Below are 20,666 nucleotides of genomic sequence, written 5' to 3'. Positions count from 1 at the left end.
CATGACGTTCATCTCAACTTAAGACACTCCCTTTTATTTAGTATCTTCATGCAATCACATTGCATAACATGAAGACAGCAACGATTTAAGTAGATTAGTGGAATTGTGAGCTGAAAAAATCACCAAAAATGGGATAAACCCATTATCTTTATTATTATTTTTTTCCAAATTTTACTTTATAAAATTAATCCAAATTTTGTAATCTAAATTTCAAAATTCAATTTAATATATTTTTTATATCAAATTTCAAAATTTGGGGNATCGTAAATTTAATTTTAACCAAAAATTAATTCCAACAATTAATTTTAATAAAATTAATTCGAATTTAATCAAAAATTTAATTTAATTCATGATCAAATATTAAATTAAACACCAATTCCACAAACACGAACCTCTATTCATGTAATTTTAATATTTAAATAATATTTAAATATTACCCAATTCTTCAATTCTATTTAATTCATCAATTAAACGCGTAATTATATCGTATATAATCACTAATTCTTTTAATGAGAATTTGAACGTTTCAAATTTTCTCATCACTTTATTCTAAGGTTTATTCCTTTTGTGAGCTAGTAGGAGGATCTAATAGACCTAAAAATCATGGGCTTCAACAATTTAAGATTCATCGACTAAAGTCTTTAAACCAATTTAATCAACATTCACTAACTACCGGGTCACTCGACGAAAGCCCAATAGTTGTACTCCTCTCACTGTAAATATGTTTATATCCACTTGATTTAACCATAATCAATAAGTCAACCCTTCACAAGTTGTTTGTAATAATATCTGGGTCAAATGTTGTTTCCTCCCCCCCCCCCCTCGAGATTACTTCTTGCTCCTTAAGTTCCACTGATCCTCTAATAAATAATTGATTTGTGATCCAATCACCAAACCGAGTCCCTCTTGAGTCAATGAGAAGGTGGCTCATTGTTAAAGACCTGTAATCAGTACTTAAAATAACAACCTCTCTACTAACCCTAAAAATGGGTAGGAGTGAATTCCATACTACACTCTCTGTCTTCAGCTATCTACTCGATTTTACCCCACAAATGGGAGGTTTATTGAGCCGACGTTGTAGAGCCAACCCTCATCTATGCAAATTTAAGGATAATCCCGAATAAACAAGAGTTCATAGTTAGCTTAGAATTAAGATCGAGTTACCTAGGTCATTGATTTGTAATAGTCAGTCTTAAACAGTAAACAACATTATAAAGTAAGAGTGACTTGTTTCATGGTTCAGTCTTATATGAACTCTTTGTATAGGACGTCTTCACTTACATGTCTCCTACATGAACGATTTAAGATCATATCGTTTGTACTAAATACAAAGTGGGTCACATCCTATAGTATTACCAGAATAAGGTACCCAACCTTAATTGTATACTGTAGACTACTTTGGTTATTTACTCAAACTTGATCTATCTTTATATCTCCACATAAATTCCAAGTACTCATGTAATAGTCATAGATCTTAGTTTATTGGATTTAGGTTTTAGAAGTGCAATTTACATATTTATTAAACAACCTTCAATAACATCTTTATTTCAAATAGAACGTGTTTAATATTACAAACTACAAGTTTAAGAACATACAACCCAACAAACTTTCACTTGGACTAAAATTCTAGTGGATTTACATATATACAAATATATATAGTTTTGAGTATAAGAGAATGGAAATACAATAAATTAGGGCATCAAATACCCAGTATTTCTCCCACTTGCCCTAAATGTATCTATCTCGTAGTTATAGTCCCACTAGGTGTCCCTCGAACACTTTAGCCGTGAGGGCCATAGTAAATGGGTCAGCCAAATTGTCTTCTGAACCTATATGCGTGACAGTTACGTCTTCTCTATGTATTATCTCCCTGATGAAATGGTACTTATGTTCGATATACTTTCCTCTTTTATGGATTCTTTGTTCTTTTGAGTTGACAACTGTTCCATTGTTATCACAATGCAGAGTGATTGGCAGATGCATATTTGGAACCACTTCCAAATCGGTCAAGAACTTTCTGAGCCACACTGCTTCTTTAACTGCTTCACATGCAGTTACGTATTCAGCTTCCATGGTGGAGTAAGCAATACAACTTTGTTTAATGGTTCTCCATACTACAGCTCCTCCGTTTATAGTGAGTGTTGATCCCGAAGTAGATTTCCTTGAATCCGCATAAGTATGAAAATCAGAATCGGTGTATCAAGAAAGGATCAAATCTTTAGAGCCATACACGAGCATCTAGTCCCTCGTTCTCCGAAGATACTTGAGGATGTTCTTAACAGCAGTCCAATGACTATATCTAGGGTTGGACTGGAACCTGCTAACTAGTCCAACTGCAAAGCATATGTCTGGGCGTGTGCACAACATAACGTACATTAAACTCCCGACTGTCGATGCATAAGGAATTCTTTTCATATTCTCAATTTCTTGAGATGTTTTAGGACATTGTTCTTTAGATGGATGAATTCTATGTCTAAAAGGCAACAAACCTCTTTTGGAATCTTGCATGTTATATCTTGACAACATTTTGTCAATATAAGATGCTTGAGATAGCGCTAGCATTTTGTTCTTGCGATTCTGAACTATTTGGATTCCAAGAACATACTGTGAATCTCCTAAATCTTTCATTGAGATTGTGATGGTAGCCATCTCTTTACGTCAACAAGGAATCCTACCTTATTCCCAATGAGCAGAATATCATCAATAGAAAGTACCAGAAAAGCTACAGTTTTGTTGACTATTTTCTTGTAAACACAAGGTTTGTCAACATTTTGTTCAAAGCCATAAGATTTGATCGCAGTGTCAAATCTTATATTTCAGGACCGATATGCTTGTTTTAATCCATAAATAGATTTTTTAAGCTTGCAAACTTTTTGCTCTTGTCCTCGTTCAATGAACCCTTCTGGTTGAGACATATAATCATTTTCTTCAAGATGATCGTTCAAAAAGGTTGTCTTGACATCCATTTGCTATATTTCATAATCATAAAAAACAGCAATAGATAAAATTCAGCAATAGATGAAATTATTCTTATAGATTTAATTATGGCAACAAGAGAGAAGGTTTATTCATAGTCTACCCCCTCTCTTTGGGTAAAACCTTTTGCCACAAGTCTTGTTTTGTAGGTATGTACCTTACCAGTTTGTTCTCGTTTTCTCTCGTGGATCCACTTACAACCAAAAGGTTTTACCCCATCAGGTTGATTTACAAGTTCCCAGATATAATTGAAGTACATTGACTTCATTTTAAGGTCTATAGCCTTTATCCACTGGTCTCTATCTACATCTTCCATTGCCTGTTTAAAGGTTAATAGATCTTATAAGCCATCAACTGGTATGACGACTTGAGTTTCTGTTAAACCCATGTATAGGTCAGGCTGTTGAATAACCCTCCCACTATGTTGAAGGATTCTCGGTTCATAAGAAGGATGTGGTGGACCAGTTTAAACAACGACTTTTGTTGAAGAACCAGCCTGATCAACAACTTTTGTTGACGTATCTGTAGATTCTCTGGACATTTCATTTAATACCAGTTTACTGTGAGGTTGATGATTTCTTAACTGGTCTTCCTATAAGAATGTAGTATTTGTCGATACAAATATTGTGTCGTCTTAAGGATCATAACAAACCACCTTTTGTTTCTTTGAGGTATCTTATGAATAGGCATACTTTTGAATATTGTTCAAATTTCTTAGGATTTTGCACCAACACATATGCTAGGCATCTCCATATTCTGAAGTGATGTAAAATACCTTTGCATCCTTTCTACAACTCATATGGTGTTTTTGAAACACTTTTTGAGGGAACCATATTCAAAATATACACTGCAGTCTATATTGCATATCCCCAAAAAGACTGAAGTCATTGGGCATAACTCATCATTTAACGAGTCATGTCTAACAGGGTTCTATTTCTCCTTTCTGTTACACCGTTTTATTGTGATGTACCAGGTACACTAAGTTAGGATTGAATTCCATGTTCTACTAGATAGTTATAGAATTATAAATCCATACACTCACATTGATCTGATCGAAGTGTTTTAATCTTTTTACCTAATTGGTTCTCAACCTCTACCTTATATTCCTTTATTTTTTCAAGTTTTTCGGACTTATAATGCATTAGATAAATATAGCCATATCTTGAATAATCATCTATAAAGTTGATAAAATATTCATATCCTCCTTAGGTTCTAACATTCATTAGACCACATAGGTCTGAATGTACTAGCTTTAAGGGTTCTTTGACTCTAAGACCTTTTTCTGTAAAAGATCTATTGATCATCTTACCTTCAAGACAAGACTCACATGGTGGTAGAGAATTATCTTCTAACTGATTTAGAAGTCCACTTTTAACCAATCTTTCAATCATATTAAGATTAATATGACCTAGTCTTAGGTGCCAAAGATAGGTGTTAGGAGAAATCATTCATTTCTTATGTTGAATATCGATTGTTTTAAACATCTCTATATTTAAAATAGCTTTTTCCTAAGTTGGTTTTAATATATACAAGTTATTTTCAAGTTTAACATAACATACTTGAACACCTCTTGAATTAATGAACACTTCATTTATATCAAAAGTAATTTTATACATATGTTCTAATAAACAAGAGACAGAGATTAAGTTCCTTTTCATCTTAGATACATAATACACATTTTCTAACAAAATTTATACTTCTCTAGAAAATAACTTGAGATCTCCCACTGCTTCAGCCAAAATGACTTCATCCGTTTCCACTTTGAAAGTCATCTCATTTTCTGTCAGCAGTCTCTAGGAACTAGTTTCCTGAAAGAAAGTGCAAATATGATTAGCGACGTCTGAATCTAGTATCTAGGTCAAATGAGAATTTTCCACAAAGCATGTGTCTATTACAAGTAAATCAGATTAACTTTGGTTTGCCTTTTCAGCTTTCTTTTCTGCAAGATATTTTGGGCAATTTTGTTTCCAATGCCCATCAACGTTGCAGTGGAAACATTTTCCTTTTGAAACTTTAGTCTTGCTCTTCTTAGTAGGAGCCTTCTTCTTCCCTTTTCTCTTTTTCTTCATTTGAATATTTTTATCCTTTGAAAAATAAACTTCTTTTCAGAAAGTTTCGCACAAGATATCGATCCTTTCTGAAATTTCTTTTTGAAGGGAAACTCAACATGAGGAGTTTCTTGAGCGGAAGCGGATCGTCCAAATTCCATTGTGATTGAATGCATACATTTATAGTCATACAAGAAGATTATGCAATCAAAGTAAATTACAGCATGCTTTTGAAATAAAACAAAGGTTGAGAGTACCTTTGAAGAACCATTCTTCAAGTAATCCCTCGATCCAACTTGTTCACAAACGCTTTGAACAAATCACGAACACTCCTCTCGAACAAACAGCAAACAATAATCGATCCTCGAACCAACAGGGACATTACCACTCGGATTCCTCAGTGTGCTCAGGGTGAGAACCTAGGAGTGGTGGGCTCTAACTATTTTGGTTAAGAGGATATTTGTGAGTTTGGAGGAGGAAGACGATCGAAGAAGAAGCACTATCGCATAGCAAGCTTCTCGATCATTTAGGCTATCGCATAGACAAAGAGAGCCTATCGTATATGCTTTATGCTTGTCGTGTAGACTATCATATAGTCTCTATTTGCGTTCTCTTTTTAATTTTTGATTTCTTGGAAATCTTTTTTTCTAAGAAAAGAAAAAACAATTTCTCCTTTTATTCCAATTGCCATAAAATTTTCATAACCACCCACCAAGGTAGTTTTTAAGAAAAAGATTATTATTCAAAATAAAAATAATATAAATAAATATGATAACCAACTTATCATATTATATCTATAACTTATAGTTTTAATATTGCATCACATACAATATAAACTATAGCTATTTTTTCTTTATTTTATGGCATTTAATATAAATCATATTCATATTAAATTAACAACTATTTGAATCTCATTCAAATATTTATTCCTCCAGTTAATGTATCAAATACATTATATCAATTATATCATATATAATTGAATTAATTGAATTATATCATATATAATTAAATTCCCTCTTATTAATTTGAACAATTCAAATTAACCCAAAAACTGATTCTCAACATAATCCTTTTGAGCTACCAAAGGGATCTTATGGACCTGTAGCTTGAAGCTCCAATGGTACGTGAATAATTAATTAAACTCTTTAATTACATTATCCACCATATATTAACTATTGGACACTTCACTAAAGACCGACAGTTGCACTCTTCGCACTACAGATATATTTCTGTGTCCATTGGATATAACCAATCAACAGAGCAATGATCCTTCACAAATTGCTCGTAATTAAAATTGGGCCAAATTACCATTTTGCCTATGTAGTTACATTTAACTCCTAAAGTATCACTAATTCTTCTAATGAATAATAAGTTATAGTCTCACTATGACTGAGTCCTCTCTGGCCAAGAAAGAGTGTGACCACTATGTTTAAGACCCAGAATCAGCCCTTAAGGGAGCAATTTATCTACTTGCCCTTGCATCGGGAAATGAGTGAATTCTGTCTTTTGTAGTTGAGTTCCCAACTCCTTAATCAGATGAATCCCCAAAATGGTAGGCTTGTTGAGTTGGCAATCTGGACACTCTCACCCATTCAAATCAAAGAACTGCCTTCATGAACAGGAGTTCACAACTCACTCAGGATTCAGGTCATGTCACCTATGGTCATTCTAGTGAAATGTAAGTCTCTATTATCAACGGTGTTATATAAAAAGACTAATCATTTTGTGGTCTAGTCTTATACAAACTCTTTGTATGGGATACCCCTGTTTGCATGTCTCCACATGAATGATCAGGATCAGATCATTTATAGCACTTTACAACATTTGTAACACCTACAAAGTGGGTCGTATTCATAGTGTCACCATGATAAGGTACCCAGCCTTATCCATCTACTATAGACCATTTGGGTTATTATTTAAACAAGATCCACTTGTATGTCTCTACATAATTGTTTAAATTTACATAAAATATGGTGAGCGACTACGTCGACTGATGGAAGGAGGGAGAAAGAAGAAGAAAAAATGATGGGAAAATTTACGTATCAACTTATTTGTTTGATTAAAATTACTAACAGAAGAGTTAATTCATGAGTTAAAATGTCAGACTTTGAAGTTGTAAGAACAATGTTGTCCCAATTTGAAACTCATTGAAGTATGTATGTATCAAAATAAAGTATAACATACAAAAGTACTTAGAAATTAGGATGAAACAAAAGAATTGAAATCTGAATGGGAACAATAATATATGTTTATGTTTCTGGGTTGAGTATATGCTTATAAAATAACACTTATTTTATTAATAACAATATGTTTATACATATTTTACAAACTATGAGATTACAAGGAGATTTAGGACACCAATCCCAATACTTTTGGGTAACAACATTTATTTCCCTTTCTTGACTTTTATTTTTCCTTAATGATTGATAAGTTTGGAGCTCATTTAGGAGAGTGGTCAAATTATAATCAATAGTATTCATCACAACGTTTGTGTGAAAAGTTAGGAAGCTCTTCAGAAGAGAATCCATGATCATACTGACTTGAATTTTCTCGTCTATGACAACACCTTTCGCATTCGTGATATTAAAGTGGACCATCATATCTAGGATGTGTTCCCTAACAGAGGTCCCTTTCTGCATGCGGGAATTGTAAATGTATTTTATAGCATCATGTCGTACTGATGAAGACGTCAGTCCAAATATCCCTTGTAAATACTTCATGATCTCTTTAGCAATGATCATGGTTTCATGTTTTTTAGTAAGCACATCAGATATGCTTGCTCAAATATAGACTCGGGCCTTTTCATTAGCCCTAACCCATCTGCCGTAGGCATTTTGAACGTTTTGATTTTTATTTGAACTGGGAAGCGGAGGACATTCCTCCGTTAAAACGAACCTCAGGTCATCAACAACTAGTATCGTATTTATGTTCGATTTCTAGTTTGAATAACCTTTGCCATTGACTTATCGAAAGCTAAGAGTTGGATTATCAAATTTGACATGCTGAAACATAATCAAATTCTATCAGAAAATTGCATCTAAATCCAATTTTTAGAAAATTTAATAAAGTGCCCAAAATTCTTTATTTATTTGCAACGATACTTTAGTGAGTCAGAATAGATGCTACCGATGGGCAGTCAAATACTCCTTCCCTGAAGTAAGACATTCTTGACTAAATACCAATTCTAGAATAACTCTTTAATATATTAGTTATTTAGTTACCATTTTTTATCATACACTTACTAACACTTAGTAACTCTTGTAAATGTGACCTTCCATTTTCAGATTTTATAGAACGGTATCAACAAGCCCTCGATTTGGAAGATAATGTTGAAGACAGAACTAAGAAACCCTGTTCATTTTTTAAGTCTGAGTTGTTCCAAATCTTATGTTACAACCCTCCGAGGGGATCATTGCGAAAAACGACTAGCTAATGCTGCCTAAAAACAATAGGAGGCTTAACATAAGAATCTTACTGTTCAAACTAATGGAAGAGACCGTAGGATATGCTGACACATTTCCTGCACCAACTTACTACGAACATCTTTCCCTATTCACCTTGTTATTGACCCATGCAAACACTTTCCGAATGGAGTGGTCGCGGTAAAAGTGACACGAAGCTGAGCATTGGATCTTACAGTGTGAACTTTTAGGGACGCAAGAGCTAAAAATAACATATTGTATAATAAAATGTTCTATCTGTTTTGGGTAAAAAATTACTTAGGTATATTTCGAGTAATAAAACAACCTAAGTCTAGGTGATTTATCCAAGTATAACATTTATAATTTGATTTTACCTACGATATCTAGGTGATAGACTAGTTTTAAAACCTTACATTGCTCACGTATGCTCATAAAACTAGGTTAACAATATTCAATTATTCGGTTATAATCCCCAAGTAGGAGGTGTTCCGTAAATCGCCAACTTAATTACCTCTAGCCTTAGACAAGATTATAGACTGGTTGAGTTTGTAACCAAATTTTACAAGATAATGACCTATTTTAATTATTAAAACAAGTTGTTATTACTTCATCTAGGAAAGCGTGCTTCTTATCTTTGTTATGGATTTTAAATGTCTAATATGGTTTTTATAAAAATTATAAAACAATAGACGTGCTGATCATCCATAATATACATCAAGCATTTCAATATTTAATATAACAACTTATATTAAACACTTGCAACCTTAAACATGCATACTATTATTATAACGTTTATAAGATACTTTCAATGCATGTAACATGCTTTCTATGGTGGGTTTTTAAATATACATGGCATACTATATGCACATACAAGTTTTATTTAATTATAACATACATCACATGCTAATTAAACACACACTGATATGGACCAGTTTTGGCATCCAAAATGAGCTAATTATTACAATAATAATACAAAAAATAGCTTCAAAAAACTTCTGGATCGCTCGAACCAAACCTCCATCGCTTGAACCGAACCTCCAAAACTCCAAAAGGTACTGAATCGGACTAATAATGGTTGAACCGAACCTCCAACTAACTGAACCAGTCAAACCAAACCAACCCCACGAACCGACTCCTTACATGCCACATTTGTGGGCTGGGATGAACAGTGTTATGACGCTTCATCTCGGTGTTGCAATGTCTTTGGCTCTTGATGAACAACATTGATGCTCTGTGGGCAACTTTGCAATGCTGCCTAGCAGAAGCTTCACTCCCAGTTTTCTGCTGCCGACCTTCTTTGCTTCTTTATTCAATTACAACCTAATTGCAATTCTATTGACTTTAACAAATTTATAGAATCACACGTTAACACCCATAAACAAAGAGACAATTACAACAATTAACACTTAATTCAAGAGAATCTAAATGCTAAAACTGAAATATCCATATCAGTCACCATTTTCATACAACTTATGAAAAACACCCACAAGCTAAAATTAACTCGAATTAAGTGCTTAAATCATTCTCTGATACCATATAGAGTTAGCATGCAATTAGCGGAAGCAATCAGGATCAATAAATACTCTAATTCATCAATTTTAGCAATTAAGACAACATGCTCAAAAGAAAATAGAGGGTTTCAAGAAATTACCTTTGAAGACCTTCTTCAATCTACAAATTCAGCTTCAATCTTCAATCCAAAAACTTGTAGAACACCACTTAATCTTCCTTACTATTCTCTTGGATCTTATATTGATTTGTGGGAATCAAAATGAGCTGAATTGATGGAAACTTATGAAGAAGAAAAGTTGGTTTTAGGAACATGCAATGAAGAACTTTTTTTCAACCTTGAATCTCAGAAAATTTTAGTCTTGCATGGCGTTATTCTCAACTGAAGACACTCCCTTTTATTCAGTTTCTTCATATAATCACATTGCATAACATGAAGACAACACCTACTTAAGTAAATTAGTGGAATTGTGAGCAATCACCAAAAATGGGATAAACCCATTATCTTTATTTTTCAATTTTTTTTCCAAATTTTACTTTATAAAATTAATCCAAATTTTGAAATCCAAATTTCAGATTTTAATTTAATTTATTTTGAAATCAAATTTCAAAATTTTGGAAAAAAAACATAAAATTAATCTTAACCAAAATTAATTCTAATAATTAATATTAATAAAATTAATTCGAATTTTGAAATCCAAATTTCAAATTTTAATTTAATTTATTTTTCAAATCAAATTTCAAAATTTTGGGAAAAAAGCATAAAATTAATCTTAACCAAAATTAATTTGAATTTAATCAAAATTTTAATTTAATTCAATATCAAATATTAAATTAAACACCCATTCGACAAACATGAACCTCTATTCGTGTAATTTTAATATTTAAATCATATTTAAATATTATCCAATTCTCCAATTCCTTTTAATTCATCAATTAAACACGTAATCATATCATATATAATTACAAATTCCCTTAATTCAAGTTTGAACGTTTCAAATTTTCTTATCACTCTATTCTAAGGTTTAATTCGTTTGTGAGCTAGTAAGGGGACCTAATGGACCTACAGATCATGGGATTCAATGATTGGAGATTAATCAACTAAACTATTTAAACTAATTTAATCAACATTCATTAGCTACCGGGTCACTCCACTAAAGCCCAGTAGTTATACTCCCCTCACTATAGATATATTTTTGTCCACTTGATTTAACCATAATCAGTAAGTTGACCCTTCACAATTGTTCGTAATAACGGCTGGGTCAAATGTTGTTTTACCCTCTCCTCCCCCCCCCCCCCCCCCCCTCGAGATTACAACTTGCTCCTTAAGTTCCACTGATCCTCTAATAAACAATTGGTTTGTGATCCCTCTCAGGCCAATGAGAGGGTGAGGTCTCTTATTCAAGACTTGGAATTAGTACTTAAAAGAACAACCTCTCTACTAACCCTAAAGGTGGGTAGGAGTGAATTCCGTCTTGCACCCTATGTCCTCAGCTATCTACTCGGTCGTACCCCTAAAATGGGAGGTTAATTGAGCCGGTGTTGTAGAGCCAACCTTCACCTATGCAAATCTAAGGATAATCCCAAATAAACAGAAGTACATAGTTAGCTCAAAATTAAGGTCAAGTTACCTAGGTCACTGATTTGAAATAGTCAGTTTTACCATAAAAAGCGTTATAAAGTAAGAGTGACTTGTTTCTTGGTCCAGTCTTATACAAACTTTTTGCATAGGACGCCCCACTTGCATGTCTCCTATATGAATGATTTAGGATCACATCGTTTGTACTAAATACAAAGTGGGTCACATCCCATAATGTTACAAGAATAAGGTACCCAACTTTATGCGTATACTATAGACCATTTTGGCTATTTACTTGAACTTGATCCATCTGTATGTCTCTACATACAGTCCAAGTACTCATGTAATAGTCAAGGATCTTAGTTTATTGGATTTAGGTTTTTAGAAGTGCAATTTATACATTTATTGAATAAACTTCAATAACGTATTTATTTCAAATAGAACATGTTTAATATCACAAACTGTGAGTTTAAGGACATATAACCCAACACAGCGTTGCAACGCTGCGATACCATAATGCAATCCTGGGCAATTTGTTGATCATTCTTCCGTTTTCGACCAAAATTGGTCTCAATCTTCATCGTTAACAATCCTAATTCTAGACACGGACTTACAAAAGACTCAAATTACACAATAAAATGCCCAAAGCACGTGGGCCTTTACAAATTGATCAAATCAAACATGTAAATCTATGGTAAAAAAAATTACCGTAAACATTCATTCGCAAATCACATTCATGATGCAATTTAATCCACCAAACCCAGTGCAAATTTTAAAATTCTAAATTAATTGTACGAGTTGGCTCTTATACCAATTGTAGGGATTAAAGCCCTGGCGCAGTGGAAAATACCAGTACACTGAGAAAAACATAACATCACAAAGACTTACCAATAATTAAGCCTATTGCAAAATTTAAAGGTAGCTCTGGGCAATGTGGGGAGTCCTTGAGGAACATCCTCAAGATCTTTATATTGATAAGGTCGTGGACTTCAGGCATGGGCTCTTCATTAATGCCTACGCCCATTGACAGGCACAAACTTGAAACAGTCCATGGAAAGAAGTATTGCCCCACCAGTGATCTGAGCTGTCTTGCGATCAACTGCCTTACATCGATCGGATATGTTGCGCGCAATGCAGTATGCGGCCATGACTCAATCCCTCGATACAGTCTTATCGTACGTTATTAGGATCAACCACTTCTTGACCAAATAAACCCAAAGCCTCCCCTCCGGAAGCAATGACTTGGACGCCAGGGTGCAGATGCCTTTTAGTGAAACCGTCCACTTCATGCCCCATTGCGTTAAGACTCTCAGTGCATCTTCCATTTGTTGTTCCGTGGGATCATCAATGATTTTGTTGCCCGATGCATCCGGGTTATCCTTCATTTGGTACAATTCATTAATGTCCCTTGCGCTGAAGGACACCTTCTCCCCTTTGAAGGTCACCGCATCTCTAGTGCCATGTAGACGTCCTCGATAGAAGTCTCTCACTACCTGTGGCACAGCAATGGCTGGGCACTGGCAAAATGAGTCACAACATGTTCCACAATCACACTTGTGATGAGGTTTGGTAGTGGCATTGGCGCAGGATAGAAGCCCATCTCTATTAGCATGTCGTCATTTTCTTTTCTCTTCGATGGATGCTTCCTCGCCAACGCGGGCTCGCTACTCTCTACGATTGCTTTGCCCTTTTCTTTGGCCAACGCAAGGTAGGCTGCTTGTCTTTGCTTCTTCTCCCGCTCTTTGCGTTGTTCCTCCTTCTTGCGTTCAACGAGTTTTTTACCCTTTTTCTTTTGTAAGTGCCGCTTGTTGGCTTCGCGCTTTCTTTCTTTTTCTCCTCTCATTCTTCTCTCTTCCTCGGCCTTCTTTCTCTTCTCTTCCTCCTCCTTTTTTTTCACTTCTCTTTCAAACTCTTGTACAAACTGCTCGGAGGCCAGCAAAAGGCGTTGTTCCTCTTCGAGCCTTATTTTCTCTTCAATCCTTGCGAGCTCATTATTGTTGTGCATTTCTTCATCTTGCAGTCTTCTTCTTCGATTGCCCTCTGCGATGATGAGTTTCACAAGCTCCATTTTCTCCTGTCTCTCTTCCTTTTCTTTTCTTCTTCTTTCTTTTTCTTCTTCTAGTGCTTGGATCAAAATTGAAGGGTCAATGGTAGACCCTTGTGGCGCATTCTCCCTGCGACGTCGCATCAGAGGGGTATCCTCTCCTTCTTCGCCTTCGTCGGTCGCAACTAATTACGTTGTTTCAAGTTGCACCGACTCCATTAATTGCGTTGTTTCCCCCCTGTCCTCCCTTACGGAGGTTGATTATCCATCCTTCTCTAGGCTCGTAGCCCTTTTCTTCTTTTCCTCTTCTTTCCTTAGGCGTCTTTCCTCACACCTGCGCTTTCTTCTTTCTTCCTTTTCTTTCTTCTTCCTCTCCTTCTTGGCCTCTTCATCTTATTCATCATCCTATTTTTTATTCTTTTTCTCCTTGCATGATGGGAAGACTCGCCTTCTCCAGCATTTTTCCCTCTACTCTTCTTTTTCTTCTTTCTATTCTCAACCATCTCTAGTTGCTTCTCCGCTGTAACCTCCTCCAATGCAACTTCTTCTGTCACTACCATTTCATCCACCACAACTCTAGAGGGTCTGTCATAGGTTTCTGCATTGGCAGTCACCTCAGGATTCTCTAAAGCCAGAGTGCTTCTTCTGGTCTCTTTGTCCACCACTTCTTCCGTCACTGCTACTTCTTCAATTACCGCCATCGTCACCTCATCCGTAGATAGTGGTTGATTTACAACCCCTGCCTCGGGCAGTCCACCTCCTTGCTCAAGGCTACTCAGAATATTTCCAAATACTTCCTTGTCATCGTGCATCTTCTTTTCGCTCTCAGTTGAGACTACTGAAGTTGGAAGTGGGGTACTTTCAGTGCTTTGCCCTCTCTTGAACTAAGGAGGTCTAACGGCTAAGGGGTTTCTCTGGGGTCTACCAACAATTCTAGGGACACTGTGGGGTTGGGCAGCAAGTCGGCGACTGGCAGCAAGGAATGTTGCCTCGCGCATGGAGATTTGGTCAGTGGAAGGGGTTGAGGGTGAAGTAGAGGGTTGGGAAGCTTGGTCGGCCATGGATGCTTAATTGAAAGAACCGGAAAATCTTTAGGGTTTCGGGGAAGAAGAAGAACACTCGGTATGTAAGGACACTTAGGGTTTTCAAAATGCAAATGAGGTAAAAATGTTCACGGACGGGGGAAGTGGCTATTTATAGGTTGGGCCTTAGTGGGCCCAACGCGATTTTTGCGGTGACAAACCTCGAGACACTCAAAAGGCCCATCGTTCGAACTTCCCTCATTTATGAGATTTCAGAAAAACGTCCTTTCATCTACAGCCTCATCATTTCTTTGGAATATGAAACGATTGGACTTCTCAATTTTGCAAAAAGAATTTTCTTTAATGTTTTATTTGCTTGGACGTAAGGTAAAGATTAATGCACTGTGTTCACCAACGCAAATGCATCTTCGTAGAAGAGGGGCAACAACACATGCATCCCCACAACACACCCCTTAACTAAACACATTTCTGGAGGATCGGGCGCACGGTATTGCTACCAGCGCAACACTACCTCAACATAGTGTATTTTGCTAAGGACGGGCAAAGGACACACATGCACGCAACACACCCCTCGCCTTCAACGCATTTGAATTGGGATAATGCAGAGCGTATCTTGTTGGTTCAAGATGCGTCCATTGTCGCCATGCATACTGGATGTTGATTGTTTTATTTTTTTATTAAAAATTTATTATATATATATATTCATCAACGTAAGCTGCTATGACTTGCGGTAATAAATTTCTTCTTATTTCTCATTCATTCACCATTTAAAGAGTAACACATTAATGACAGAAAAGTTAAAGGAATTAAAGACGGTATAAAAATAAATACAAGGAAAATAAATGAAGAATAATTTCATAAAGTCATGAAACGAATTAAATGAGGCAGTAAAGACAAAATCCAGGAATTCAATAAGACAAGAATTAGAGAAAGCATTAAACATAGATGTGAGATATGGACCGAAAGATGCGTTTCCTTGAATGAGCGCAATCCACACCTCTGCAGGCGGTCCAGCTTGTCTGCCCAATGTCCTAGGGACATTGCTCCTTTCCATTAGATCCTGGGGCTTTAGAGTTGTTGGGCAACGTTCTTGGTGCTCTATTTCTCAGCTCAGATGCCAGCTGGCCCACTTGAATCTCTAAGTTTCGAATTGAAGACGCCTGTGTCTGCATCACTGCGTCATTTTTATCCATATATTGTTTGAGCAGGGCCTCCAATGAGCTTCCGGAGGTGTTTGAAGATGAGGGTTGCTGATTATGCGATTGCCTTTGTTGACCCTGATTCAAGTTATGGTGAAAAGAAGGATTCCCTCGACTGCCACTTTGATGGTTGTTTGGTCTCCCTTGGTTAGGATTCCCTCCCCAACCGAAGTTAGAATGGCTCCTCCAACCCTGATTGTAGGTGTTGCTGAAGGGGTTGTTTTGGATGGCACATACCTGCTGGATATTCGATGGGCACATTTCTGCAACATGAGCCCCTCCACAATTAACGTAACTTATTGCGGCCACTTAAGCCGGCGCAGTGGATTGCGCTGATTGTTGGGGAATGGCTCCTTGATTGATTACCATCGATTGGAGGATTGAGGTCACTACGGCCATCTGAGCAGTCAGTGTGTTCATTGTCTCCGCATGGACAATGGCAGTGTCATTATTTCTTCTCTCAGAGCCTTTGCCTCCATAACCATCATCGATCCATTCATCCATGTTCCGCGATATGCGGTTAAGGATGACCTTGGCCTCGGTATATGTTTTGTCCATAAAACCTCCTGCCGCGGAGGGGTCAGTAACAGCCTGCATCGATCTGTTCAGGTCGTTATAAAATGTCTCCATCAAAACGCAATCGGGTATCCCAATATGCGGGCAGTTTTTCACCAATCTTCAAAATCGCACCCAAGCGGTGCTCAGGGTCTCATTGTCCATTTGCTCAAAGTTCAGCACGTCCTTTCATCGCCTTACGTTGATGATCGGTGGGAAGAACTTCTTTATGAATTGCTCAACCAGCTGATCCCATGATGTAATCTCGTTTGGCTCCAGTGAGTAAGCCTACCTCTTCGCTTCGTCCCTCAAGGTGTAAGGGAACATATAAAGTCTAATACCCTTAGGGGTAATGCCAAGTAATGAGAAGTTGCCGCACATTTCAATAAAACTGGTCAGGTGGGCATGCGGGTATTCACCTTGCAGACCCCCAAATTGCCCTACATTCTGGATCATTTGGAGCATAACCGATTTTATTTCGAACCTTGTGTTCTCCTCAACTGTTGGTCTCAAAATCTCAGGCGAAAAATCGTACAGGTTAGGCACCGCGTAGTTCCTTATGGGAATGTTACGATCAGTGGCAAGGAAGACTGGGTCCTGCGCTGGCCGCACTGCCCCTTGAATAATAACCATTAACCACATTATTGTTATTATCTGCCATACTAATTGCTTTTTTTCGCCTTGTTCTATTCTGATGTGCCCGTGCGCAAAAGGTACGCTCGATCTCAAGGTCAACTTCGAATTCTGGTTCGGTACCAGTACTCATAAACTGTCAGGCTGCTCTCCGCGTTGAACAACCAGTACAACAATATCTGTCTTTCAAAACACTATAAACATACTCAAACAATAATCGTTAACCAATCCCCGACAATGACGCCATAAACTTGATGGGCATAAAATGCGATGCATTGCCATATACAAGTCCATGTCCCCGTTACCAGTTCCCCGACAACAGCGCCATGAACTTGACAACATGAAATCTGATCTAAGCTATAAGTCCATGTTCCCATTACCAATTCCCCAGCAACAACGCTATAAACTTGTAAAGACATACAATGTATTCTAATCTTATGGCATACAACTCATGGATGAATGATGAGTTTATTTTCTTTATGCGATACTACTTCTAGATATGCATTATTAATGAATGTTCTTGTAGTATGTTGTGCGTTGTCACAAGTTTCCTTGCGTTGGAACCAAGTATAATTCTACCGCAAGTTTCTCGGTGTGATCCGAGGTCGAACATAGGGACTGTTTTAGGTTATTGCGTTACATTTGTGATATATACAACCAGGGGTTTTTCAATTTATAAAAGTTATGTGTACGGGTATTTAAAAATTCGGTAAAGTAAAGTAAGGCGGTAAAAATGCAATGATAAAGTAAATAGCGATAAAGTAAACCTAAGCTATGATGATACAGGATAGGGTTACATAATACAAGATATTGAGGTTGAGACTGTCTATGAAGATTATACACAGATCGTGTTATGCGATGGCAAGGCTTATGTGCGAAGCAGAAAGAGAAAAGATAATTAATACACACATCGCAAGTTTCTTAATTGCGTTAAAGATATAAGTACGATTCCGCTTTTCCCTTAGCGTACACCTCTCGGTGATCGGCCGCGTTCCCATATTTCTGTGGAGAAACAGGGGCGAACGTAATGAACGCAAGGTTGCTTCCATCTTTAAAAGTACTTCTTGCTTTAGTTAATGCATTCTTCTAATCTTCTCTCGACAGATCAGATTGGCATCTTCACTTCTGCTCTCACAGGTGAAGATGTTGTCTAGCATGCCTTAGCTAACATCTTTATTTTTTTAGCATAGATTAAGTTACTTGTTTAATTCATATTAATCACCAAGGGATTAAGAAAACATCGTAGAGAAAACGATTTATGGAGGAACGGAAATAGATAGAAATGTGGAAATGGCAATGATCAAGACATTCAATAATACTATTTAGCGTCTGATACATGATTGTGAATGAATAGATTAAAAAATGAAATACAATTGATGAATGAGAGTTAGAAACAAATACAAATGAGTGCCAACGTCTTGACACAGATCTATAATGGAGATTTTGCTTGTTGGCGTCGATGGAGTGAACGGAAGAATAAGCTTCCCTCTCAGGCTTGCTCAACCAGTAGAAGGGATCTAAGCATAGAGCTTCACGGCGTGGATTTGGCAGAATTGCGCTGAGATTCACCTATCGGCCTTGTCTCTTTTCTTCCCAGATCTTCTCCGATCAGCACTCATATCAGCCTCTCTCTCAATAGCCTAGTATCAATTCTCCCGTATCAAGTATATCTTTCAGTGAATTCTATGAGGGTATTTATAGGTGAAAAGCTTTGACTCTCTGACTTGTGGTCCCCACTTTATTGTTATGGCATCTCCGAAAATGGTGGACTAAATATTCTTTCTATTATGCAATCAGTACGTTGAATATGCACAACGGTTAGTTGTACACGTGTCATAATCCTCTGCAATTGTGTTGCTCACTTGCATCTTTTGATCGTGTGTCTGCATGCGATGTTGTATATATTACCGCATGCGGTTGAAGTTCAGCTCTAGATCGACCGTCGCATTGGGCCGTCATTGCGTTGATCGTCACTTCAATATTGATTGACGGGCGCGATGCGACAGAGATGTGTTGTTTAGATCGTCTTGAGCCTTTATTGCAAGCGGTAACTTGGTTTCCTGCAAAACAGACTTGAAATATCTTTTTCTACCATCTTGATGGTGTCAGTGGGTGTATTTGCGATAACTTATATTTATTGTATTTCTTAGCTAATTTCCATACAATCGACGCACATTTTCTCTCTTTTGACCGCAATATCTGAATAAGGCAGCATAAATAACTTGTATTTCTACAAGTTATCAATCACATCCAATAGTGTTACCATAATAAGACACCCGATCTTATTCATATATTATAGACCATTTTGACTATTTACTCAAACCTGGTCCACTTTTATGTCTCCACATAAGGTTCAAATATTCATGTAATAGTCGTGAATCTTTTAGTTTATTGTATTTATTTCTAAAACGAAATAAGCAATTCATATATTCAATAACAACTTATTGAATTTTTAGAATAAGTTTAATTTTTTACAAACCTATGAGTTTTAGGACATAAAACTCAACAGTTGACAACTTTAATATGAGATGATGGGCTTGTAGCTCAGTCGAGAAAACGATTTTCAACATTAATCTTGAACATAGCCATCAAAGTAAACAACATATTTAGACAATAGGGAAAAAAATTTAACACAACCAGCTAAAAGAAAGCTCTCTGTAATTTTCTCAATTAGCTCTCTCAATTCTCTTACTCGGTCTTGGTCCCGTACTCGATCCTAGTGCTCGATCCTCTCAAATGATTCTCCTACTCGATTCTCTCAAACGATTCCCTTGCTCGATTCTCTCAAATCATTTCTCTTGCTTGATTATCTCGCTCGATTTTCACTAACATTTCTCTCCAACGACTCTTATACTTGATCCACACCCTCAAATCTCGTGCTCGATTCTCAATATCCTCTCCCTGAAAATCCTACATTTACTAGATCATTCATCCCCACAGTTGACATTCTTCCTAAACCTAAACCCTAACCCTAACAACGAATAATGAAAGATTTGCATGCATGAAAACCCTAACCCAAAGTAGTGCATGCAACAACGATTAACGAAATAAGAAAACGAAAATGATAAACAAATATTTTACCTTTGAGTTGAACGATGCGACGAACAAAATATTAGATATTGTAAGTCGTTAGAAGTGCGAGGATCGTGGGAACGTTGGTCCAGACAAACAATTATAGGAGAATCATGTAAGGATAGTGAGCTAAGAGTGAAAAGCTTAAGAAACACGACTTTCTGTATGTATACCGTCACTTTTCAAATTTATTTAAAATGGTTAGGTTTGCTAGTGAGGATCGGGGACGGGATGGAGTATTGGAACGAGATCGGGAGGCGTGAGGAGTTGGACCACTGATTGGGATTGGGGATCAATAGAAGAAAATGGGAAACATGATCGAGAATCGAGGTTAGGACGTTAGGGGCCAATTGATTGCATCTTTGGGGGCAGTTGGGTAGTTCACAGGCGACTGACGTAAGCAAAAGACCAAATTTCAATGATTTCTTCAATGCCGACCATTTTCAGTTAAGCCCCCTAAATGGACCATCTGAACAAAATTCTCGTGGCTAAAATTGAACCCGTCTTAAATATAAGGACAAAAATAGATTTTTAATCCAAAAAGATTATTTAAAAAGAAAAATGAGAAAATTTGTAATTTAAAAAG

Source organism: Benincasa hispida, chromosome 9 (genome assembly GCF_009727055.1).
Source record: "Benincasa hispida cultivar B227 chromosome 9, ASM972705v1, whole genome shotgun sequence".
Taxonomy (NCBI): domain Eukaryota; kingdom Viridiplantae; phylum Streptophyta; class Magnoliopsida; order Cucurbitales; family Cucurbitaceae; genus Benincasa; species Benincasa hispida.
This window is presented reverse-complemented; position numbering follows the sequence as displayed.